The 26351-nt window shown below is 39.6% G+C and overlaps 1 protein-coding gene and 1 long non-coding RNA gene across 2 annotated transcripts in view; both read right to left on the reverse strand.

The window, feature by feature from the left end:
- foxo (forkhead box, sub-group O) overlaps positions 1-26351 on the reverse strand; it is a 508267-nt gene that overhangs the window by 43344 nt on the left and 438572 nt on the right. The window lies entirely within an intron of this gene.
- LOC145989429 (uncharacterized) lies at positions 6445-11944 on the reverse strand. Its single transcript, XR_014441843.1, has 3 exons — positions 11836-11944; positions 10081-10151; positions 6445-6555 (listed from the first exon to the last, which is right to left on the reverse strand). It is a non-coding gene; the product is annotated as an uncharacterized LOC145989429 (long non-coding RNA).

Genomic DNA, 26351 nt, shown 5'->3' on the forward strand with positions numbered 1-26351 from the left:
TTCATGACGTCCGTCGCTTTTGTCACACATTCTACGGTCTTAAATCTGGTTCCTTTCAGTGCTGATTTGACCTTTGGGAATAAAAAAAAAAAAAGTCGTACGGAGCGAGATCCGGCGAATAGGGTGGATGTTCTAACATTGGGATCCCATACTTGGCCAATAAAGCCTTGACTGACAATGACGTGTGGGCAGAAACATTGTCCTGATGAAGAATCCATGACTTGCTTTTCCACAAATCAGGTCGTCGTCTTCTTACTCGCCCACGAAGGGTCGTCAGCATCGTAATGAAATATTGTTGGTTGACAGTTTGACCTTCGGGTACACAATTCGAATCAATTCACCTACATTTGCAATGTTTGATTCCGTTTTTGACGTGCAAGACCGTCCAGGGCGCTTGTCATTCGCAATCACTTCTCGTCCCTCTCTAAACCTTTGAAACCACTCAAATACTTGAGTGCGTGATAAACACACATCTCCGTACACTTCCTTCAACAAACCATACGTTTCTGTGGCGGATTTTCCGAGTTTGATAAGAAACTTCAGATTGATACGCTGTTCTACTTTCACACTTAATTTATTTTCCGACGGAGCACTGATGTACGGTTCACCTCGTCCACAAACTACAGAAGAACTGAGCGCCGCGCACCCTGGGCAATCACACAGCCGGTAGGCAAGATATCACGTTATACACCCATGCTCCGCGTATCCTTGACGCGCTTGCCGTTTGTCGACAGCAACATCAATCCAGTTTTTTACTAGCCACACCTCGTAGTTGTGTCTTTCTATGTGTCACGGCAGATAGAGAGCAATCAGATTCTCAGTTGAGCTCAGGTACTCAACCAGGGAAGTGGATTACAAATTACGAGATTTTGGATAGAGCCAAAATGTTCGAATTACTTGATATGAACCTCACGGCTCATATCCATGTGCCGTTAATTATTCTTGGATATTTAATATTAGTTGGTTCTTATTATTTGATTATTAATATTTCACATTTCATAATTTTTGATAAATAGAAAGATTATTACTAGACTTATATAATCCACTAATATTTTCTTTATTGTAACAATAAGTGTAAACGCAGCCTAATGTAATAATCTATATGTTAATTTTCTGACCGAATCTTTAATATTGGATATGTAAATCTGTGTTCTATCACGGCAGAAAAATGTTTATGATTTAGATTGACATAGATTTCGTTTAGCAACAATGGGAAGATCGAATCTGTTCTTTTAAGTTTAATGTATTCAATAAGGTTCAAGTTGCAACGGGGAATGATTCGAGTTTAGTCTTTATTAACAGAGATGAATCGTTCCCTTTATACAATTTTATTTGGTTTTGCTGCAACGTGGAAATTAGTTCAACTTTGATATTGAGATTGTGAATATAGACATTGATGAGTATTTAGTTTTTGGAAATGTCGCAAGTCGCGCTGTGCAAATTACGTAATGCTTAACAAGTAAGCATCGATTGGAAAGGTATATAAGTAAATGCGGAGCTTAGTTTGCACGCATTCCATCAGCGTCGGCTCTACGATATAAACATCTAATGACACTTGGGAATAAATATACCTGTATTTCGCCAAGCACAATTTATACTTCGAAATTTATAATGTTATGGGACGACAGGTTAGGATAGGCCGAAATCCTTTGAGGTTAATGACGCCTGCCTATTGGACATGTATTTGTCACTGTTGACCCATATACTCTCATTTTTACGGATAAATGATAGAATTTCAGATCTCCGAACTTTATTTTGGCCTTCTTCAAAATTTATTCAACGTAGACTTATTTGGGCAAGGAAGCAAAACTAGACATGTAATGCAATATGTCTCGTTTTTCAATGGAAATGTCATCATTGGCGTGTATCTTGTTGCAAGCTCTGCCTATTAACGTTTCTCGATCCCAAGTACTCAGTGGAGCCCGTAGATTCTACTCTGCTTAAAATCCTGCCCGTATTAACATCGACACTCGTGACACATTTTGGTCGCAATACTGTAGGAAGGGGCATGTACGAAAGTTTTTGTCTGCTACTGAATGGTAGGCCGTAAGCTTCGTCTACGGTTGCAAAAACGACAGGGTTCTCTTCCCTGGTACGGCTTCCTCCTAGCGACGCACATACACAAGTGACTATTCCCTACACATATACATATTTGGATTTTCCCGTGGAGACATGCAGCAAATTAGAATTCTGGATTCATCGAATCGAATATTAACGAACAGGGGATTCTGTATTTCTTTTAAATTTAAGGATATTCATGGACTGTAAATTGTAACTTGAGTGTAATGTAAGCTTTCGTATGTATTGGAAATAAACCATCTCCTGGATAAAAATGAATGAAAAGAAAGGTCAAAGTAACCTCCCAGAAGATGCAGTTGCCAATCTTAAAATTTGAGAATAGTCGTTCATTTATTTCATGATTCACCAACAACACCCTTAAGTTCTCAATGCTTTATTCACCAAGCCCGTACCTGAGAGGGGTCAGAGTATCCCATTTAGCCGCCTGAGTTTTAGCCGAGGTGAAATTAGAACATAAGGTATTTGGAAGATTGAGGCAGGCTAGGATTACCATAATTTTGCAGCTCTCTGTGTGTGTGTTACTGAAAGGCTATCTATAGTGGAGAGAGAAATAACACACAGTTATAGTTATATGAACATACATATATATATTACGCAGATGAATTGCGTCTTACATAAAGCTAAGGTCAACCCTCATGCGTGAATAAGCGCGCGTAACGGCCATAGTAAGTCTCGCAGGTAGGTAAGACGAGCAGAGCCGCGCTCGCTGTGAAAGAGGTTGAGTTGACAGTAGCGTCGAGACGTTCGTCGCGTCCAGTTAAGCAGCTGCCGTGCGACCGATCAGTGGTTGTGCGTTTTTCTTCGCCTGTGCCTCATTTGTCTACAGTATATTTGGGTATACAAACTTACGTCCGACCGGAAGTCACGTCGTCCTTGGCAATTGGCACTGCCATTGCGTTCGTGACATTTTGCGATCATCGTCATTTTCTTCCGTTCGTGACAATTGGCACCCTAAACGTGGGGCTCGATTGAGAAAAGATTGGTGATTCTCGATTGAGAACAGATTGGTGAAGGCCCGATTGAGAAAAGATTGGTGATTCCCTATTGAGAAAAGGTTGGTGAGGGCTCGATTGAGAAAAAGATTGGTGAAAGCTAGATTGAGACAGAAGGAAGATAAACATTTCAATTGAATCCAGAGATGCAGTCCTTTAAGATAAAACACTCAACGTCCTTTGGATGTTCATCAGTTGCGTCAGAGGCGCAATTATATAACAAGGATCCATTAAATCTAATGTCTTGCGTCCGACCGGAAGTAAATCCAGAAGAAGGGAAGAAAAGGGTGGAGTATCAGCGTAAGCTACATGAAATAAATTCAAGAAAATACGTCGAGTGGCAGAGAGAATTCGAAAAGACAGAACAGGATATGTACAGAGAAATACAAACAGAGAAACTAATTTCAGAAGTTGTGTCCGAGCAGATCCAACCTTTGGAAGATTCGCTCCGTGAACACGTGACAAAGGAAATTGCCGACTTGAAGAAATATCTGAAAGAAGAGATGTCTTTGCAGTTTTCCCTGTTGAGGAAATCGTTAACCAATTCTATAGGAATTCAAGATGGTGGTCGAGATCCGTTGCTCTCTACGATGATGCAAGGCGCCGTGCATGTGCAGAGAGATGTAATGGATGTGGCGGTACAAACTGAAGAAGAAATCGAGATGTGTAACCTTTGCGGTTGTCGCAAAGAATCCAGAATGGACTTACGTATAGAGACTATGGAAATGCAAGTGCCTGTAGAAGAAAACCCGGAATATTCCCGAAGAATAGGTGAAGATGATGGTTTAAGTGAGATTAGTCTGGACGATGAAATGTTGGTGGATCTAACCATATCGCCAAGACTTTATGACGAACTTAGTGCCCTTGGTGAAGAGTCAGTTTGGAATGAAATGGAAGAAATCAGTGAGGTAGACTCGAAAGGAAATTTTCCTTTAGTGTGTGAAATCGATCAAGGTTCTAATCAGAATCTTAAGGAGAAGATTTCCGAGCAAATCGCGGGAAAACAACTGAAGTTTGAAGAATTTGTTAGCCGTATGGTTGCAGAACTTAAGTATGTGGGCAGCCGTAGCAAATTAAAGAAGAGGCTGATGAAACATGTTTGTGTCAATAAGGGCATTGTTTGCATGAAAGTTCCTTGAAATTTAAAGGGGATGTTATGACTAACACTCCAGGTATTTGGTGTATATAGTATGTTTGTAATACCCATAGATATTTAATGGTTTTAGTGGATGTCTGTACCTGTAAATATTCCTTTGTATTAATATTGCGTATTATTTAGTATTTTTGTGAAAAAAAGGGTAATTCGTATAGTGCATATTCTCTGTAAATCGTTCTTCTCCTTCATTTATATATGTATATATGTATTTCGTCCAAGAAACGATTTTCAAAGTGGGGGCCATATGATATGAACCTCACGGCTCATATCCATGTGCCGTTAATTATTCTTGGATATTTAATATTAGTTGGTTCTTATTATTTGATTATTAATATTTCACATTTCATAATTTTTGATAAATAGAAAGATTATTACTAGACTTATATAATCCACTAATATTTTCTTTATTGTAACAATAAGTGTAAACGCAGCCTAATGTAATAATCTATATGTTAATTTTCTGACCGAATCTTTAATATTGGATATGTAAATCTGTGTTCTATCACGGCAGAAAAATGTTTATGATTTAGATTGACATAGATTTCGTTTAGCAACAATGGGAAGATCGAATCTGTTCTTTTAAGTTTAATGTATTCAATAAGGTTCAAGTTGCAACGGGGAATGATTCGAGTTTAGTCTTTATTAACAGAGATGAATCGTTCCCCTTATACAATTTTATTTGGTTTTGCTGCAACGTGGAAATTAGTTCAACTTTGATATTGAGATTGTGAATATAGACATTGATGAGTATTTAGTTTTTGGAAATGTCGCAAGTCGCGCTGTGCAAATTACGTAATGCTTAACAAGTAAGCATCGATTGGAAAGGTATATAAGTAAATGCGGAGCTTAGTTTGCACGCATTCCATCAGCGTCGGCTCTACACTGTAAAAAAAAAAGCCGTAATTTTACGGTGACCCCACCGGCAGCTCGGGCGCCAGTGGCGTCACCGTAAAATTACAGTGGTTTCACCGTAACTAAGAACAAAATTGCACCGTAATATTACAGAAATTTCATCGTTTCAGTTACGGTTCAAGTACTGTAAGTGATACTGTCATTTCACCGTAATTATACAGAAAATTTCCCGTGATAGCAACAGTGAAGGATGCTATAATTTCACCGTAATTTTACAGAAAATTTCCTGTGATAGCAACAGCCAGTATTTTGCTTTTCTTCTTTTTCATTGTAACAATATTAACAGCAACATACTTTTAATGGCTTAAAACTATATTCTGAGTTATTTTCCACAATGTATTGCATTTATAAAGGTTACATGTTCATGGTGACTAAAATCACTTTGACATCATAAATTTAAGCCATTGAAATACATTAGCTAAGCTTTTGTATAATACAGTAGTTTGCAAAAAAATATAAAAAATCACAATAATACTTACTTGTAAACCTGCAATGTACATTCACTAGTATCCATGGTAGGAAATATTGAAACCTGTGGGCAGTGGGGATTTTACTTTTCTAGTAGTAAGTGTAAATCAGAGCCTGTTTGAATCATTCTCACTTCAGAACACTCCCTTAAATCTACACAGATTAACCATACAGTTGAACTATTAACAAAAAGTGAACACTAGATAAATTTTTCAGCACTGAGACTACTCACACATCAAAGCAGCAGATACATGCTTCCTGAAAGCATAATGCATAACGTTCAGTTTTAAAACACAAGCAAAGAAATGAAAGAATTTATACTGGAAAAACATACCACTACTTTAGTGTTCATCTAGTGTTTTAAAAAGAATAGCATGATATATCATGCTTCCACCAAGCACATAGCTGCTACTACAGGGTATAAGTTTCATTATTGAGTCAAACATACGAGTGTCAGTTTCATGCTTACCGGTGTTTACATAGCAGTGAAAAATAGGACTGGAAATATGGAAAGAAAAAGAAATAGACACACAAACACACCATCAAACATACAGTTATTCCTTAATATTGCTGGTTTAGATTGATTTCCAGTGTTAATGTAGCAAATTTATGTTATTAATCAAGTGTAATCAGCAATTAAAAACACAGCAAACTGGACCTCCTGAAGTTAGAGCAGGTAATCATCAAGCCAAATTAGAAACTGGTAAAAAGTAGGCTATTGTGTGGCTTAATGGTTAACTGTTCTCACTTCACTAGGTTTGCTGGATATCTAAATGGTGTTATTTATCTTATCATTGGGATAGATTTTAATTAAAAATAATGGATCATGTAGAATAAGCAATCTTTATTTCAAAAGATATTGACAAATTTCATTGTTATATGCATCCTTCATATTAGTCTGGAAAGTTGTTCTTTGCTGAGTTGTGGGTTCTTTGCCTCAGTTACCACCTGAAATTATAAAAAGATCATAAAATTAACAAAGATGCACCCAAGAAGTATATTTTTTTTCAAAAAGTGCAGTAAATTCCTACATTCCCTAAATTAGGTTATGAGGACAAAGCAAACAACAAAATGTAAACATTACATGCAAATTGCTTCCATTTCTTTTAAACTGAAGAAACTGGAAAATGCAGACAAATCTAGAGAGTGATGGGGGAAAAAGTTTGAAATATGGAAACTCAGTGCATTACCCTTGCAAAGTGAAATAATTACTTTACATTTGAACATAGATTTGAGAGGAGGGACAGCAAAATAAAAAATAACCATACCATAACATTTAATAGTGGATGTGCAGTACTAATAATTCTTTTACAGTGTTACAAATGTAGTCGCGGACAATTCTGGGTTGCAAGACATTATCTCTCATCTCCCAGGCAAATAAAGAATTTGAATTTGAAAGAACATTGTAATTGCATGCATTTCTGTCAGAAGTGTCCACGAGCCTTGCACAGGAACCTAATTAAGAGGTAACAAAATTCCAGTGTGCAGGAAAGAGTGGGGGGAGGGGGGTACATTCTCTGTGGGGTATATTCTTTAGCCTAAACCACTTGTACAGTGGGATCCATGAGTATTACAGTGCAAATTGTCCGTCACCATGTTTGTGCACTTTATTTGACCCAATAAGAGCTTCAAGAATTAAAAGAAAACTCAAAAACAAGCTGTTGACAACTTCTATACCAGCATACATAAAAATCCATTGCTTAAAAACACATAGAATGTAAGAGAAAAATTAATGAAAATAGTCATGGACAATTTGCATGGTAAAACTCATGGATCCCACTGTACATTATGCCACTTTATAGATCAATTGCTGAGAAGGTAAGAATTACCTCTTTGGCATCTCCCTACCTAAATTGTCTGTACAAAATCAATTATAATATTTTTTTCTTCTCATAAATTACATACATGTATAATTTTTACACATAAGAGTTCATTTGAACAGTTTACATATTCCTGCTTCAATGAAATCATAACATAACTATACAAATGTCAGAACAATGGCTATTTCCACTTGTCACAAATAAGAGGGCAAGCCCTTCAATAAAGGAAACAGAGATATTTTGCTAAAATAAAGTACTTAAAATTAATTAATTCATTAAAACCAATAATGAGGTCAATGGACAAATGGAAAGGGGTGAGGGAAGAAAGGCAAGAGGACAGCACGACCAACCTGAAAAATGAATACTATCCTAAATCACCACTATACTTCACACTATAATTTCAATTCAGTCACAGTGTTAATTATTACAATCATACATGTAAGGCTGATACATGGTCATTGCAGGAAGACAAGAACTTCAAACTGAAGCAGTGGTTTTTGAGAAGCAGATATGTTTTTCTTGCCACTCTCAAAAAAGTCTTTCAGATATCCAAGAAATAACAACACACACATGAGGCCTGGAATCCCCATACCTATTACAAAAGCCAAATCCAGGCACAGCCTGCATACATGGTGCATTCCGGCATTACGTGTGAGACATTTCACAAAAAAGTAAGATTTTAGACATGCATTTGGATTAAAATTTTCATAATGAACTGATTTCATAAAATTAAGAATTACTTTGTGGGGTGTCTTAACAAATGAAAAAACTTGAGTATGATGACATAGCCTGAATGCATGAAGAGCATTATAAAAAATGTGGTATGTGTGATGCTTCAATAATGTAGCAAAATGTTACTTCATTTGTTTGTGAAACATGGATATTATAGGCATTCACAGACATTAAACTTTAATGCAATTGAAAACACTAATATTTTTCGGATTAATTCATTTCATTATTTACATGGAGTAGGACCACTTTGCATGAAATGTCCCACATGCACTTCCAAGGTATGGTATGTGGAGAGAGTATATATATTTTAATGCATTTTAAAAAGGTCACCCCATTACACTGCTACTGTAGTACTTTAGATTTTTTCATAGTAATGCATGGCTTTTCTTACATATCAAAAATTTTCAGGTAAAACTGTGATGAAGTTGTGGAGTACAAGGAAGGGGACAAGAAAATAATAAGCACATATCCCTCCAAAATAAAGTAGCCCACATGCACCAATGCACATAACTTATTGTTCACTTGCATAAGCAATTGCAAAATAGGAGTTGCAGATTAACATGGAATTCAGAAACCATAAATTTTATAATTGATACCTTTATTATTTTTAAAGCCTGTAATGCACATTAGTTAAAGCTATCCCCTTCTCCCCAAGAGAATGGAGTGAAGAGGACACAAAGGGTGAAAGAGGCGATGGTCAAAATGGAAGGGCGAATCTTAAACATACATTTCATACAACATACGCTCAGATAGACCAATTGGAACTGGACCCACAGTTACAAATGGTATTCCAACCACTGTGTAATGTGCCTCCATCATGGATTGAGCCCAGGACCCCTCCATTACAAAGTGACAGGGCATTAGCACTACACCATCGCCGAGACCCAACATACAATTAAGTGAAATTATTTCAATTATGTAAGCAATTATCTAGCTCAGGCAAAACATTGTCACAAATATTAGGTTAACTTCCAAAGATTTAATTTCAAGTATTCTACATATACAAAACATACTAAATGTGCATCACCGGTTTTCAAATATCCTGTTCCTATTCTATGTCATTATGGTATAGAAAATTGTACAAGTTTCCATGCACTCGACTACAGATGGATGGATGACCATTCCACTCATTTGAACTGGAAAATCATGACAAAAAATTATGCCTGCAACTATTTTCACCAGGTGGTGAGAATAGCATGTAGGGCTATTTTCACCAAATGGTGAGACAAGCATGTAGGGCTATTTTCAGCACCTAGGGCTATTTTTGCTAGCAAAATATAATTACCTGAATCATAAGATTGTATTTTATCTTATTTTATTATATACATTGGCAGTATTGTTGAACGTACTGCTAAGAAGTTATATTAAATTAAAAATGGGTATGACTACTAGTCACCAGGTAGTGAGAATAGCAGAAAATGCTGAAGACCAGAAATTACATGATCAGGTGTTGGAAAGTATTTACCGAACCGAAGCAATTTTAATGCTAAAAACCCTAAACTTGACCTGCCTAACCTAACAATGAAAGCATTTAGGAAGGTAATACCCCTTCGTACGTATGTGACATATTAGCAGTACCAGTCTACATCAGAAAACCTTGTGGTGCATTTTCAACTCCGTGATGTGCAGAAAAGAAGTACTTGTCTTCTGCACGAAAATAAATGAACACCAACAACTAAAGAATACACACATCCGTGCAGCAGGCCAGGTCAGGTTGCAGAACATGCACATGCAGTTTAGAATCTGGTGAAAGTAGCTCAAAAGCTAGCCTCACCACCTGGTGAAAATAGTCACTCCGGAAAAAGCTACCAAACTCCCTTATCTGGCAACCAGAAAAAAGATTAAAATAAAATGGACAGCTAACTTCTTAAAAATTCACATAATTGTTACTGTATTGACTAGATAGAATATTTATACTTACATTTGAGCAACATCTGCAACTGGGTGTCTAACTATGTACTTTCCTCTTGGTCTGACCGCTTTTGATATTCACTGAAATAAAGATTTAAAAATGTTATTTAATGTGAGCTAACATAATGGAGTGCTACAAGTGCCAATAAGTTGCATTTGGTTCATCATAAAATTGAAAAGTTAGAGTAAACATATATGAGGAAGACTTGACATCCATCTGCTACCAATAATAAACAGTACCGGAATCTTGTACTAGCATGGATGAAAACACTAATTTTACACTTAACATGTACATTTTTTCTTGCAGGATAAAATATGAATCTCTTATTAATATTTCTTTGGCTACCGATAATATATGGTACATTCAGTATTAAAACAACAACGTGAACAACATTTATATTTCCTGTCATTTATATTTGGCCGTGACTATTTTCACCAGGTGCTGAGGAACAGCATATATGTCTATTTGCAACAGCAAAAGTAATTACCTGAATCATACCATGGCATTGTATTTTATCTTATTTTATTGCATTCATTGGCAGTGTTGCTGAACTTACTCCTAAGAAGTTATTTTAAATTAAAAATTGGTGTGTCACCAGGTAGAGAGAATAGCATAAAGTGCTCAAGACCAGAATTACATGATCAGGTGTTGGTAAGTATTTACAGAAGTAATTTTAATGCTAATAGCCCTAAACCTGACTTGCCTAACCTAACAATGAAAGTAAATGAACACCAATATAAGCTTCATACACATCAATTAAAGACTACACACATCCATTTAGCAGGCCAGGCCAGATTGTAGATGATGCACATGCATAATGTCTACCAGTCAAGAAATCATGCATGTGGTCAAGAATTTTTGCTATTTCTTACACTACAGTGAATTTACATTGTTATATACCTCTACTAGTGTTTATGATAAAATTGGAAATATAAAATTGCCTTGAGTTGTAGTTAATTTTTTCGATTTGTTTGTTAAGTATTACATTGTATTACATGCGTAAAGGTTTGTAAAAATATTTTAAAGTAATGTGGCCATTCCCCATCCAGGATGAAGTCTGAAACATTAATAATTAAAGCAAGTCTAAATCTCTTGTTAAAGTACGTACAGCTTCAATTTTCATCTTAACCAGCCTTGTGGTAGAAGCTTTTCATTGAATAAAAATATCTATTTTTCTTAATTTCCAACCATACCTAAATAGGGGGTGATTAAATACATGCTAAGAAAAAGGAAAAAAAAGGTCAAGAATTTTGGATTTGTTATTTTGGTAGACACTCTGACATGCAGCTTAAAATCTGTTTAAAATAGCTCAAAAGCTAGCTTCCCCACCTGGTGAAAATAGTCACTACCGTTTATATTTTGCTTATACAAAATATATTTACAAAATACAAGGGTAATGCAAATTTTGAATGTGAACAGGTGGCAAAACTCGTTAGAACACTGCTTTTGCAATACAATACTGACACTTCCGGACAAATAAAAAAAAACATTGCTTACAAGAGCAAGCAGCCCCGTATCATGAACACGAAAAATATTAAAATTATGGCCTAAAATAAATATACTCTATTGTATGGATATAATATTTAAACTGGTGTTGGGACGTTGTATTTTACGATTCGTGTTCCTGCATTAGGAATTACTTTCAGTTACACATGCACTTTTCACTTCCCTCCTTGTAAAATATATGTATATCTTACGTTCGAATTGCAAAGGTTTTGAATACACTCACTTCTATACACTAAACTCCTTGGCTTCAATACTTACTTTTATAATTTCACAGTCTAACACAGAACACACACACCGTTGTTGTCTTCTAAAACAATATGGCCGCCATGCCTTGCCTCTGCTGGCGTCTTCTTGGCGTACATTTGCGTTGCATTTGTTTCTGTCCCAGCAGTAGCACCAACCCACTGTAGTTTGAGTAGCAACTTTTAAGAGCGTATTTATTAACCCGTTTAAACGTTTTATGATCAATCATAACTATTCACGGCACATATAAATGTTCTATAACATTTAAGTAATTTGTTTATACATTTATTTCTTATTGCATACAGTATTTGTGAAAGAGAAGTTGGATTCACTGTCTTGAACGTTCTCTTATTTACGGGGAAAATTCTGTAGAATGAATCTACGGTGATTAATTTGTAACTTTTACGGAGTAATCAATGTAAAGTAACGGCAATTTTTTACAGTGTACGATATAAACATCTAATGACACTTGGGAATAAATATACCTGTATTTCGCCAAGCACAATTTATACTTCGAAATTTATAATGTTATGGGACGACAGGTTAGGATAGGCCGAAATCCTTTGAGGTTAATGACGCCTGCCTATTGGACATGTATTTGTCACTGTTGACCCATATACTCTCATTTTTACGGATAAATGATAGAATTTCAGATCTCCGAACTTTATTTTGGCCTTCTTCAAAATTTATTCAACGTAGACTTATTTGGGCAAGGAAGCAAAACTAGACATGTAATGCAATATGTCTCGTTTTTCAATGGAAATGTCATCATTGGCGTGTATCTTGTTGCAAGCTCTGCCTATTAACGTTTCTCGATCCCAAGTACTCAGTGGAGCCCGTAGATTCTACTCTGCTTAAAATCCTGCCCGTATTAACATCGACACTCGTGACACATTTTGGTCGCAATACTGTAGGAAGGGGCATGTACGAAAGTTTTTGTCTGCTACTGAATGGTAGGCCGTAAGCTTCGTCTACGGTTGCAAAAACGACAGGGTTCTCTTCCCTGGTACGGCTTCCTCCTAGCGACGCACATACACAAGTGACTATTCCCTACACATATACATATTTGGATTTTCCCGTGGAGACATGCAGCAAATTAGAATTCTGGATTCATCGAATCGAATATTAACGAACAGGGGATTCTGTATTTCTTTTAAATTTAAGGATATTCATGGACTGTAAATTGTAACTTGAGTGTAATGTAAGCTTTCGTATGTATTGGAAATAAACCATCTCCTGGATAAAAATGAATGAAAAGAAAGGTCAAAGTAACCTCCCAGAAGATGCAGTTGCCAATCTTAAAATTTGAGAATAGTCGTTCATTTATTTCATGATTCACCAACAACACCCTTAAGTTCTCAATGCTTTATTCACCAAGCCCGTACCTGAGAGGGGTCAGAGTATCCCATTTAGCCGCCTGAGTTTTAGCCGAGGTGAAATTAGAACATAAGGTATTTGGAAGATTGAGGCAGGCTAGGATTACCATAATTTTGCAGCTCTCTGTGTGTGTGTTACTGAAAGGCTATCTATAGTGGAGAGAGAAATAACACACAGTTATAGTTATATGAACATACATATATATATTACGCAGATGAATTGCGTCTTACATAAAGCTAAGGTCAACCCTCATGCGTGAATAAGCGCGCGTAACGGCCATAGTAAGTCTCGCAGGTAGGTAAGACGAGCAGAGCCGCGCTCGCTGTGAAAGAGGTTGAGTTGACAGTAGCGTCGAGACGTTCGTCGCGTCCAGTTAAGCAGCTGCCGTGCGACCGATCAGTGGTTGTGCGTTTTTCTTCGCCTGTGCCTCATTTGTCTACAGTATATTTGGGTATACAAACTTACGTCCGACCGGAAGTCACGTCGTCCTTGGCAATTGGCACTGCCATTGCGTTCGTGACATTTTGCGATCATCGTCATTTTCTTCCGTTCGTGACATACTTATGGGAAGAAAAATAATTACATATCGACGTTTTAGCTTCACATCATAAAACAACAACCACATAGGTTAGCTTAAAATATAAGCAGAATAAAATCCAACTACAATCCAAAATCCAACCACTGTTACAGCGGACAGGTGCAAATTTCCAGTGACTGGAGGCATGGAACTATATGAAGATCGTCCAGCAACTTTTACTGTAAATTTTACACATACATTCCTTAACAAATTGCTACTTATGACACTGGAAGAGAGTAAATTCGACTGGAATGGGGAGTGAAAAGGGAGTTTTAATTACAACCAAAACAACCCAAAAAGGTGATATTTTAATTGGAGCCGGTGAGAGCCGTAGACAGTTTGATTATACATAATGCACTGAGGTGGTTTTCTAAAGCCATCAGTGATTCAAAACTCCCCCAAACGAGCAAAGTCTTGAAGACACCATCAAGCAAGCAACAGAGCTCCGTATCTCTCTTTCACCCTCTCTCTCTCTCTCTCTCTCTCTCTCTCTCTCTGCGATTGGGAAATCGGAGTGAGGGAGAAAAGGACGAGAGATGCCGTGAGTGCAGTCATTCTCTCCTTAAGAAAAAAACCCTCCAGTCCACTTTAAGTAAAGATCCATCTACAAAGTGGAAATCTTAGCTTATTTTCTCTCCTCCCCTTCTTCCGTGGAAACTAGGAACGGGAGGATGAATGCCAGAAGAAGGGAGAGAACGATCAAACTGCCAGCTAATTTATCTGCCACCGCTCAGATCGAGCCGTTGAGGAAAACGATCTGTATCGCAGACGCTGAGCGCCGGCGACGGACGAGGAACCGAACGCGAGGATGCTCCGGTAGGTGGCTCGGAGGGGGGAAAAAAACGGAGACGTGTCCAGTTCTCGGCGACCCCATTCGGAGGGTATCTTTAAAATGATCGGGGCAGAATGGCCACATAAAAAGTCCATTTCCCGTGATAAGGTCGAGGGCAGAAGAAAGGGAGAGGAACGAAGGAGGGGAAAGAGGGGAGGGAATCGCTTGTTTCCGAAGAACCATATCCTCCTCTTGCTCAACCTTCGGACTCGCTCGTCCGAAAATCGCCCTGCAAACACTTCGGCAATATCTTGGAGGCATCGAGTTGGGGCTCTACGAAACACTCCTCTTTCAATCACCTTACAGTGAAATTCCCGTTGCAGCTACACCCTGGACATCACTCGATACATACGGAGTGCGTTGCGGATCTTTACCTCAATACCTTCCTCTATGTACCCATTTTGTGACTACTTTCTTGGGAGGAAAATAAACAGAACACAGTTAAAAATTCTACACATATATATTCCGATCTAAAATCACCCATTTCATTACTATTGGAAAACTGCTGGACTTGGGAGTTTAAAAAAATTAGAAGAGTCATAAAAATTAGTATTTCTTTGCTGACACAGACAAGTCTTGTAACGCCCACATGCTGTATAATGAGCACTTATGTGAAACTGACTAATGTCTAGATATGGCCCTTGCCACCATAAGGTCACACGACGAAGTATACTCGTTCCCAGGCAGTTTCTAGCGTCACACCCTGTGCGTTGAGGAGATATAAGTAATAATAATTCTACTCTATTCTAGTTCTGCAAATGTGTTCCGCTCACGAAGGTCCCGCGTTCGAGTCCTGGCCTAGTCTGGACTGTGAACGTTGCGTCATCTAATCATCAATGGTTCAGACGCCAGACGCTCGTCCACCTGCAACAATGCAGTTTCGTAGCCTGTATTATGTGGAGATGTTGACATTTGAATGCCTTTATAAAGGCCATCCCTTACACACCTTTGTGATACAATAGAGTAGGTTTAATACCAAGCTATTTGGAAGATTTCATACAGCATTTGTGTAAATATATACGAATAACAATTATAGCTTTTATACGGAAGAAATAAGAATTTCATATACACAGCAGAGTACTATACTGAACGCAATTCCAACTGGCGGCTGGGAAACAGCGAATCAGGGATCAGTTGAATTTTCTTCGACTGAAATCGGGCATTCTCGACTCACAAGGTACCGAACATTGTTCGCGGGCCGAAACAAGGTTGAATTTTCTTCGACTGAAATCGGGCATTCTCGAGTCACAAGGTACCGAACATTGTTCGCGGGACGAAACAAATGAGCATCGGATACACCGCATGTTGCCAAACGTACTGTAAAGCGCGAGAGAGTCTTCCCGGGCAACGATATTGCCAGCACCAGAAATCAGCGAAGTGTTAACCGTACAACTGCACACGTGGCTCTACGTGAGGGAGTTTCACATGCAAACACTCTACAAACACGCAAATAGACAACTGGCAAAAACAGAAGTACGCTTGGCAACGTTGCTTCGGGAGAGCGATGTGACCCCTTCAGCTTTAACTTCGCAACTGAGTTTGTTGACACCCATCGAGCCACACCCCCCGAAGACGATTAGGGGACAGGAAGGGCCAGAAATAGCCGACAAGGTCACCCGCCAGTTGGAGTTGCGTTCAGTATAATTATCTACAGTACCACCGGGCCAGGAACCGGCGCCGAGACAGCTCCTATGGCAGTGACCCTCTGTTGCCGCGTTTACCTGCGAAGGAACTCGCGGCTCACCGCTTGGGCAAGAAGTGACGTCCCCCTCTCCAAAGCAGCAATTAGGGAAACAGGATTTTGTCAAATTACCGTTCTGCGCTGTGATTGCACATCAGTTAGTACGGTGGCTCCACTGTAGTCTTGTCAAACGGTATCCTTTTTAACGCATTAACAAATTCTAAAATTGCTAAGAATCTGGTCCATGCGTGTCATTCATGTCTCTAGAATTTACGGGGTATATAAATTCGACATCATAGAACAGAGAAAGAATTTCGATCGGATCATACGGCCAGGTCAAAAATCTGTACGTGTATCTCAGGAACTGTAACGGCGAGGTAGACGGGGGGCGTAATAAAACAAAATGTCGTAGTTAGCAAGAAACCACTTTATTTCCTTGAAAAGAGCTACTAAATGGTTCAATATGGCAAATTTCCTTATAGGAAATTATTCCTGTAGACACCTACGCTTCGGGACATACCGATATTTATTTGCAGTTCGATATATATTTGTTTTCATTACGAGAAAGCCAAATTTTCCGACTCAATGAGCAATAGGTTATTTTGCAATAGCTGCTGAAAAAAACAACATTTCTCTATTTGTCACGCCGATAGTGTAAACAAAAATAGAGAAATTGCTATAACTATTCAGCCGAATTTACACCGTTGTTTACGTCAACACGCCACTATTACGACGACCAATCGGGTACTACGAGAGCGACCGAACATGCTGAGCAAACCAGGCTTGCAAAAACCCAACTGTCATTTCTTTTTTTAGCAGGGGAAATAATAGACTGAAACAATTCATTTCCAGTTCGGAAGGGAAATTGAGCAAAGTATCAATCACTTGATCGCATAGTTGTGCTTCATTAAGGTCGGAAGCGATGCAACCGCAATGGTAAATAACAAAATACCTGCATTCCGCTTCTCTTTCAGTGGCCACCGGAGCGTGCATCTCCCACTTGCTTTGAAGCGGCGCCAACACAGGCATCCGATTCCAGCGACCGCCGCGATCCGGGAGAGCGCTGGTGCGAGCTCCGGGCTCCGTTCTTCCTCAAAAGATACCAGTGCCCCAATGTTAGGCCTTGCTTGCTCGTTCGTACAAGGGGATGGCAGTGCGTGCGCGTGTCGAGATGGGATGTTTTGTTCATTCTCAGCTTTTATTTGTATTTGACGCCGCTTTTCTTCCATTTTTAGCTAATCGCGACCATCAAGATGAGCGGGTAGAATGCAATCACACTCTCAAAGAACATCCATGCCAAGGCCGGGACTCGAATCCGGTAACTTTAGTTGTTGTAATTGTGTGGAGGTAAAGTTCACCGTGTCACGAAGGCACATTTAGGAGGTGACGTGATCAGCAGCAGGCTCCGGCCGCCTTTACAACCCCCAGGGTTGTCCCCAGGTACCCATTGATTTGACGCTGGTTGAACCAGAAAAAAATCGACCTTTCATCACCCATCACGGGAATCGAACCCGGATCTCCCGCGTGGCAGCCAGACACCCAACCGAAGTCTTCCGAGAGTTGCTGTTGTCAAGCGAATGCTTGGTGCACACACTGCGACTGACGATCCTCTCCCACGAATCCTTCAAAATGGCAAGAAATGCTAATGAGTAATTTGATACTTTCACACAGCAAAACAAATTGCCACTGTGGTCTTAGTTGCACCCCAGCTTGACTACTGGATGTGAGATTCGGGTGTTCCGACCTTCTCCCATGTAGTACACTTTTCATCCACTTGGAAGTGGAGAACTGAAGGGAAATTGATGAAGAATTTGAAAAATCCATTCGGCTCCTCAATCGTCAGGAAACAGGGTCCACAAAGCATGCATGCTATGCGTTGCCATCTGAGTGTCCGAGAGCTTTTGAGTGGTTCTTGGTTCCAGTCCCGTCCTGAGAACTGGTGCTCACTGTGTGTGTCCCTTCATCAGATTCACCGAATCATCTTCCATTTTCATTGTTGGAATCGGCCTAGATATGCAGAAAAACGACGCAACGTAAAAGTACAAATCCATGTTATTCCTAGACATTCTAGACACACTCGAATGTCAATCTCTTTTTAACGGACTGCATCTTGCAGACTAATGAGGCTCTGGTGTCTGGATCCTAATCCTGTATCTAACTTGTGTTGTGTTGTCCCTCTATGTCGTGAGTGTCCCTTCAAACACCTCATCATTATTCATCTTCATCTTCCCGATTAGCGAAAAGTGGCATAAAAGCGAAATAAAATATACTAAATATCAATCAACCTAGAAATACTCAGTCGACATCGTTTCCTATAAGGGTAAGTACCTATTAATGGGATTCATCCGTTAACACGTCTTAACTTTTTGAACGACCCTCGTATATTGCCGAAAGGAGGATAGGAGAGGTGGGGGACAGAATTGATATTTTCTGTCATATTTGAGTTCCGGCGATTGGACAAACCCAGAGAGAGAGAGAGAGAGAGGAACAAGCAGCTTCTGGCAACACTGGCTTCTGTGAGTGGCGCTGTGTGTGTGGATTAGTCGCCGGCCGATTCATACGGAAAGCCGACCTAACACGCTGGAACAGGAAGACTAATCGCTTGCATTACGCTTTCATCGGAACACAATTACTCGCAGTCGATTCACAGACGTGGATAAATAACACGGCTCCCGCGCAAAGGCGGATAACGACGCTGAGCACAGACGAAACACACGCACGCAGAGGGCTAAATACACGGCCGGCCCGATTGGAGTAAACGCGCGAGTGCCATTATATAGATTTCTACCTCTAATCTTTTTCTTGAGCGACAGTTACAAATTAAAATATATGTTCGGATTGGAAATACATATACCTTGCCGAATGAGAGGTCGATAATTCCGGTGAATGGTCTCGTTGAGTTAAGACCTAATTCGGTTGTAATTTTCCTCATGAGGTGGCATTTCCTGGCTGTTATCTTGTTGCCAATAGGCACTTGTCAAATGGCGACCGTTCTCGGCTTCGATCCCCATTGGGAGCCGAAATTTCGGTGTTGATCACGCATCACCCAACGAAAAATCCCTCGACAGACTGCCCCCGCCCCTCCCTCCCGGATTGAATATAAGGTAGCAAGTTTTCTGTACACAGCCAACCTTTAAAGTAAATCAATATAGCTTAATATAAAAGTACATTGTGTTCACAAACTCATTTTACCGCTTCACGAAATCATTACTTCCAACAATGGAAAAGAGTTGTCTCTCGTATATTTTTCTGATGCTAGTTTTTTCTTTCTTTTTCATTGAGTACACATAATGTGTGCCCCGTTGGTGACAATGAAAATGCCATTGAACATGTCGTGCCTTCTCCTGTGCTATAGTCGTTTACAAAAGACAGCGCTGGTCTATCTCGTTTAGTAGCGACTTAACGATTTATTGAATGGTAACGGGACGTTATGTGCACCCAGTATTTGACCTGCAGGTATCCAGCACTGGCACTGAACAGCAACGAACCAAAAAATATGTTGGTATATTATAATATGAAATTAAAATCCTCAACTACACATTAGCAAGAACTAATTTTGTATCATGGTAAGAACTATTTTTTTTTTTTTTAAAAAAAAAAGCTGAATTTCTTTTAAAGTCCACATTATGCACACACAAGTTAATTTGGACCGGACCTACAATTTCAAGTAGGATCCGAACCACTACGTGCCTCAACTAAGTATCGAACCCGGGAGCCCTTGATTAAAGGCGACGACGTCACTACTACACCGGCAGGGAAGAAAGAAAAATCTATACAGTAACAGCAACATTAACCACAATAATGTAGATTCCAGAGGATGCCTGAGGTGCCCAATTGTAAGAATTTGGAATACCGTCGTAATTCTTCGGAAACAGTTGTACAAAGACAGCCATAGTACAGTCACAGACATTTCTGAATTGTAATGATCCCATTGGGAGTTAGTGGGATTTTACAACCAAGAAGTCTGGGTGACTGTACGGTCACCGGCAATAAAAATGGGACACCTAGATCCTGGAACACTTGCTTCCCTGCAAGGCGTTGTGTGTCTTGCCTAACTCTACGGCGGTGAGAGAAGTTGCTATTGAAAATTAACAACTAAAATCCACTATTCGCTGTAGAGTTAGGCAACACACATAACGCTTAGTATTTCAGGATCTAGATCTCATTTTTATTGCTGGTGGCTGTACAACAAATCCAAAACATGCACGTTCGCCCTTTTAAGCCGGCGACTTGGCCATTTCTTCTCCTAGAGCTTCACGAATCGTCGAGAACCATCACGCAAATCTACCCAGCATCCTTCACGGAACTCTTCTTCCTGCGACCTTCAGTAGCAGCGGAGGAAAAGAGAGACAAAGCCACATTTTCGTTTTTAAAATACGTTCCACGTCCAACCGACACGAGGAGGCGATCGTCTCGGAACCAGGCGCACACGCACCGGAATATTTGCTCGGGGCCCCGCACGCCATCTCGCGAGGGAGAGACTCTTCATCTCGAGGATTGAATCAACCGGAGCCATCGAAACCGGCAATTACCGATCGTCCACGCGGTCTTACAAGAAGTCGGTCGTGACTATAAAATTTAAGACCTGCTTAAGCTGTTGCGAAGATTTCCGGAATGCGAGTCTCTTTCAAGGACAATGGGCGAGCCTTCTCTCGGAGCGAGCGCGAAACGGGGTAATTGCGAAAGGACTAGGTGCGAAGAAGGGTGATAACCATGAAAGGATTACGCCTGATAGGCACACTGGTGGCGACGGGCTGGTATTCTGGAGAGAGCGGGTTCAAACCTCGTCGTCGATATTGCTGACAAATGTGATACCAGAGAATGCTGAAGGATCAAATGGTTGCACTGTTCCTGAAGCTGCACGATCGTGGAAATCGATCGTCCAAAGATGCAGGAAGGAATAAGAAAACCGTACGGAAGGAGGAACAGCTAAGGGGAAAAAAAGATCAGAGTACATCAAAGAAATCGCTGAGGATGAAACTGAGAGAGCTCAAGAGGAATAATTGCCTTTACGGAAAACATGTGTAAATGGAGAACCACCAGCATAAGAGCATACGAAGGGTGGAAAAGAAAGCCAAGAACAAGTTACCAAAAGAAAGAGAAAATCGACTTCATCCGAAGGTAAAGAGTAATTGGAAGACCTTTACACACTTCATGGTTAAATACTGTAGAAGAGGTGGAGAGAGAGACAGATATGCCATGATAAATAACTTCCAAAAGAACAAATGATATGAAAGGTACATAGAGTAGCCCACAATCCCAAATACTAAGCGTGAGAGCAGAAACCCACATGCTCAGAACTGGAATCAACTACAGAAATTAGTTTTCAAGTCATATTCTCAGTAATTGCAGCAATATATTCTCTCAAATACAGACCCAGGGGTCAGTAGTCACGCTCCTTTCATGTATACTTCTTTGTGGATGTTGTATCAATTACCTCACTGGGTGTAAGGGGTCACCCTATCTATCAACATCCAAATGTTAACCTCATTTCCACTTAGTACACAATGGACTGCATTCTTGCAGACTAATGAGGCTCTGGCGTCTGGACTCACAGCCAGTATACTCCTCTGTGGTTCTTATGTTGTGTCCTGTCCATGTGTGTTTGTCCTTTTATCCATTTCATCTTATCACTATTCATTCTCACCTCCGTGGTTAGCCAAAAGTGACAGAAAAACGAAGTAAAATAAACCCAATCACGACTTCATCACTTATTCTTCATTGCAGCGATTGCAAAAGAACTCTGGGCCCCTTAACTACAAGAAGAAATCATTTCGAATCCAAATTGAAACCATAGGTTCAGTCTCGATTAGTAAAAGAAAAAACAAGAAAAAAAACACAAATCCACCCAAATATGACAGTTTCAGATTTTTAATATACGTATATTACATACATACACACATGCATGCATACATATTACTTGTGAAGATTCAATGCAATTATCTTACTGTAATGCACACTGCATGGCGATGCAACGGAAGATACTCTACAGTAGTCTCCCAATGCGCCACAAACAACCTTCAGTCTTAAGGCAGGAGTCCGACCCGGACAGACTAAACTTGGCCCCTAAGAAAAGCCTTTGCATGTCTTCAATCAAAGCATTGCCGCCAGATTCCGATCAACTCCGGTGGAAGAGGGGAAATTTTTTGACAGGTTCGCTAACCCAGCCGTCGACGTCCCGTCAACCGTGCCACTTTACATCCCTCCGACATCAAGGGAGAGAGGAACCCCTTGAGAGCAGAATCTGGTAAGATAAAAGTGGGAAGAGGGCAGAATAAGACGACAGGAAAAGACCGGACCGTGTCCTGCGAAATGGAAATGGAGGCTAGGTTGAAATAACCACGGAGAGTGCGAAAAACGAAAGACAGAGCGGTCGGTTTTTCACTTTTACTCACGTTAACAGGTAGGTAAATTTTTTAGTTTGCTTTGCACACAATAGATGGCGACCGAGTCAGTGCCAACGAATTTTCTAATATATGCTTTTTGGTTGAGGTTTTGAAATGTGCAATCTCAGGTGGTAATTGTGCAGTTAAGCCACTTCATTCATTATGTATTATGTATATATAAATTTTGGAGTGCACCAAGCTTACAAGAATATTGAGTCTAACCATTATACGGCAACATGGGAAACATTGCATATATTTTTTTTTTTTTTTTTTTTTTTTTTTTTTTTTTTTTTTTTTTTTTTTTTTTTTGCTCGTGAATAGTTTATATGTCAGTTTACAAAAACCACCAGCCTAGCTATCTGCTTGTTCTGACACGAGGAGGAAAAGTTTTATAAATAGTTTCCCTTATCTATTCATTCCCAACAGGTGCGCAGGTATCTGGGACTGTTTAGTGGTGATGTCTTCTCGCAGCTTGAATCGTATTAGTTATTACAAGGCAATAGTTTGGCACATGGTTTGGAAATGTCTTTAGACTTCTGTTTCCGGGAAATTATTTCTAAAAAACTTTCGAACCTTTTCAGTGTTGTGTCAAAACATAGCTGGTGCTCTTCAGCTGTGATCCAAGATAGGCCTTAGCATTTAACATGAGTAATTTCACTACATTTGCAAGTGTCTAAATGGCGTATGTTTCCAAAGGTGAGAGGTGGCATTATTCCCCACCTTTCTCAACCATCATGGTAGTACCGAATCCTTCGACAGCAAAAGTGTATTCTGGACGCCAACTCGGTGCGGGATGTAACATAAAAATCATTTATTACGAACGATTGCAGAGATGGCAGTTGGAAAGTTTTGCTTTATCAAATAAAAAGCCATTATAATAAGTTTTTAAGTACGACAGTGAAGCCTGGCCATAATTATCAGTCATGATGGAAACTTTCGTCCCGTCTCCGAGGGCACGCGAGGAACGAGGAAGAGGCCTTCAAACGCTGCCGATAATAAATTCGACAAATAGCGGAGACGTAAAGGCAGTGCTATAAATTGGCAGTTACCTTGCATTTTGTCGAAGCAACAGAAACGCTTTGGCCGCGACGTTTCGTATGTTGTACGGAGCGTTTCATTGGTTATAACCCCGACGGATGACGGCACCATAGAAGGCGACAGCGCCAGGGCATTACCGTGGACGATGCCTTCCAGTTCGTACTTTTCCGGAAGATGGCGTCTTATTTCAATTTCTGCGATATCTCGACCCCTTTTTCGCTGTCATTTTTTTGCGTCCATACGGCGCGCAAAGGGGAGGATTGTCTATAAAGGACCGCGGCCCTACCTGTACTAAAATGATGGTAAATGGTCCTCTTGTCCCATTGTAAGTCGCTTTATGTGTCAATTTCGGAATTCCTCGTCTGTGCTTTCCCCTCCCTCCGTGCGAGGCAGGGGATATGAGGGGGCAAAGCACCCACCCTTCAAGTTCTGTTCGGAAGTCCAACGCATTCGATTACAACTAATATCGCCGAACTTTTCAACTTTCAAACTCCGGCTATTCGGAATGAAGTACCTATTTGTCACAAAGATTTCGCCCTATGCCGAAGGGGAAGAGTTCCCTGCTATTCAGCACCGGCATAAACCTACATCTACTTTTTTCGTTATTCTTCTTTTCATTTTTGTCGTTGTTTCAACATGGCGGCAGGCGTCCGACAGACAAGAGAAGAGGAATATTAAGCATTGGAGTGGCAACTTGTTATCTTTCAACCATTTGTATTCGATTTTTTTTTTTTTTTAATGTGGGAAGTTACCTGTCTATATAATCTACTTATCGTTTTATGCACAGATGGTAAGAGGCTAGATATATATGAGGTACATATACCAACAGCCCTCTGTAAGAATTGAACTGTTTGGACAGACCTACTACTTTGGTCTCAGGATATTGGCACAGTCACTATTTCACGACACCTGGCTTGTATTTCTTCTGTTTTCACACCTACTTTAAATGAGATTTTTCTACCAAGTCCTGATCTACGAAAGTCACAGAGCTGCGCCGAAATACTGAAAGTACTAAATTTTTAGACTGTTTTCTTTTTTCCAGTTAATTGTCGTGGAATTCCATTCTCACTATCACTATACCCAGAACGTGAAGCGTAAAAATAAGCAATTCAGCAGTTCCAGAAAAATTTAATGCAATGTGTTGTATTGTTTTAAAGGAGACCATTTTTTGGATTGTGAACATATATATGTTTCTAGACTCTAAAATTAGTCTGTAAAAAATACTTCCAAGTACTATTCTACTAACTAACTCTAGATTCATTGGTTTCCAGTTGTGTTAAGCCTGTTACCTTCAAATTAACTTTTATGCAGTACTAGCAGAAATTTTACTATGTTTAGAAATACTACTACTTGTAAACTTCTTGGGTTCTACTTTTTCATTATATATTTCATGAATCATATACAAAGAAATAAAATACAAATAAAACTGCTTCCAGATGCCATATGTAGAAATTTGAGTGAGCCTGATAATGCTGCAATTAAGTCACGCAGAGCCGTTGTGCGTGTTGCATACGCTCTAGCGTAATGCCTGCGATTTTTTAAACCTGGGCGAATCTTCTTGATAGAACAAGACCTTGAACAAAATAGACAAAGACAAACTGGACTCTATTTTCAAGCTTCAGGGCACATAACACTTTTTCTTTTTCGCAAGTAAAGAAAGCAAATGCAAGTCGGTTTATCTTCCATACCACCACCATACGGCAGAACCGTATATATATTTTTTTCACCCGCAGACTGGAAGTCGAGGGTGTGTTAAGACCTTAATGAGTTTACCCACGAAATTAAAAAGAACGGGCAATCACTTAATGAGAAGCGTCGCGGTAGGCAAGCACCTAATTAGAAGCAAAAGAACCGCCACGCAGCGAAATAAAACAAGCCTTTAATCGTGTTTGAACTTTGGATCCTCCGTGGCCGAAAACTAAACTGGGGGGGGGGGGGGGGGGTGGAGAGATATGGTGAATATTCATTGCGACACGGGAACAGCTTTCAGAATCCCTGTCGTTAAGACACTACGGAAAATAATGACCGGCCTGTATTTTCCTCTAACCACAAGGGGAGAGAAGGGGGGAAAAGCTTGATACAGACGCGTTGCAGATAATCTTCATTGATCGTAAGGTCCTTATCTGAGGCATGGATGCTAATGAATTCACGAAATCTTTATGCACACTTTGTCTTAAAACTGGCGTCAATATGTTTATGAATATTGAGTGCCTCTCCAAGACGATAATCAGCCTAATGCACAAAAGCTGCGGTAGTTCGTCCGTCTTTATCGACTGTGGATCTCGGTAACAGAGTTGCCATCTCAGTTAAATTTTATCTGCCAATGCATTCAGATTACACTGCATACGTTTTTAAAGCTGGCTATGATGGTTTTAATTTTCAGTAAACTGAGCTTTTAATCTCTATGTCATAAGACTTTGGTAAACAATAGCATATATTTTTTTTTTTACTTCTCTTCTTTTGCATAAATTTTACACTCAGTGAAGAAAACAAAATTTATTAAATGGAAATGTATATTGTTTCGGCATATTTTTTGTTGTTTGATTGATTGGTTTTACTTTACTTCGGTTTTCGGATACGTTTGGCTAATTGCGAAGATGAGGATGAGTGATGATAAATTGAAATTTGTCAAGCAATGGT

This window comes from Lepisma saccharinum, chromosome 6 (genome assembly GCF_977018435.1).
Source record: "Lepisma saccharinum chromosome 6, izLepSacc3.1, whole genome shotgun sequence".
Classification (NCBI taxonomy): Eukaryota; Metazoa; Arthropoda; class Insecta; order Zygentoma; family Lepismatidae; genus Lepisma; species Lepisma saccharinum.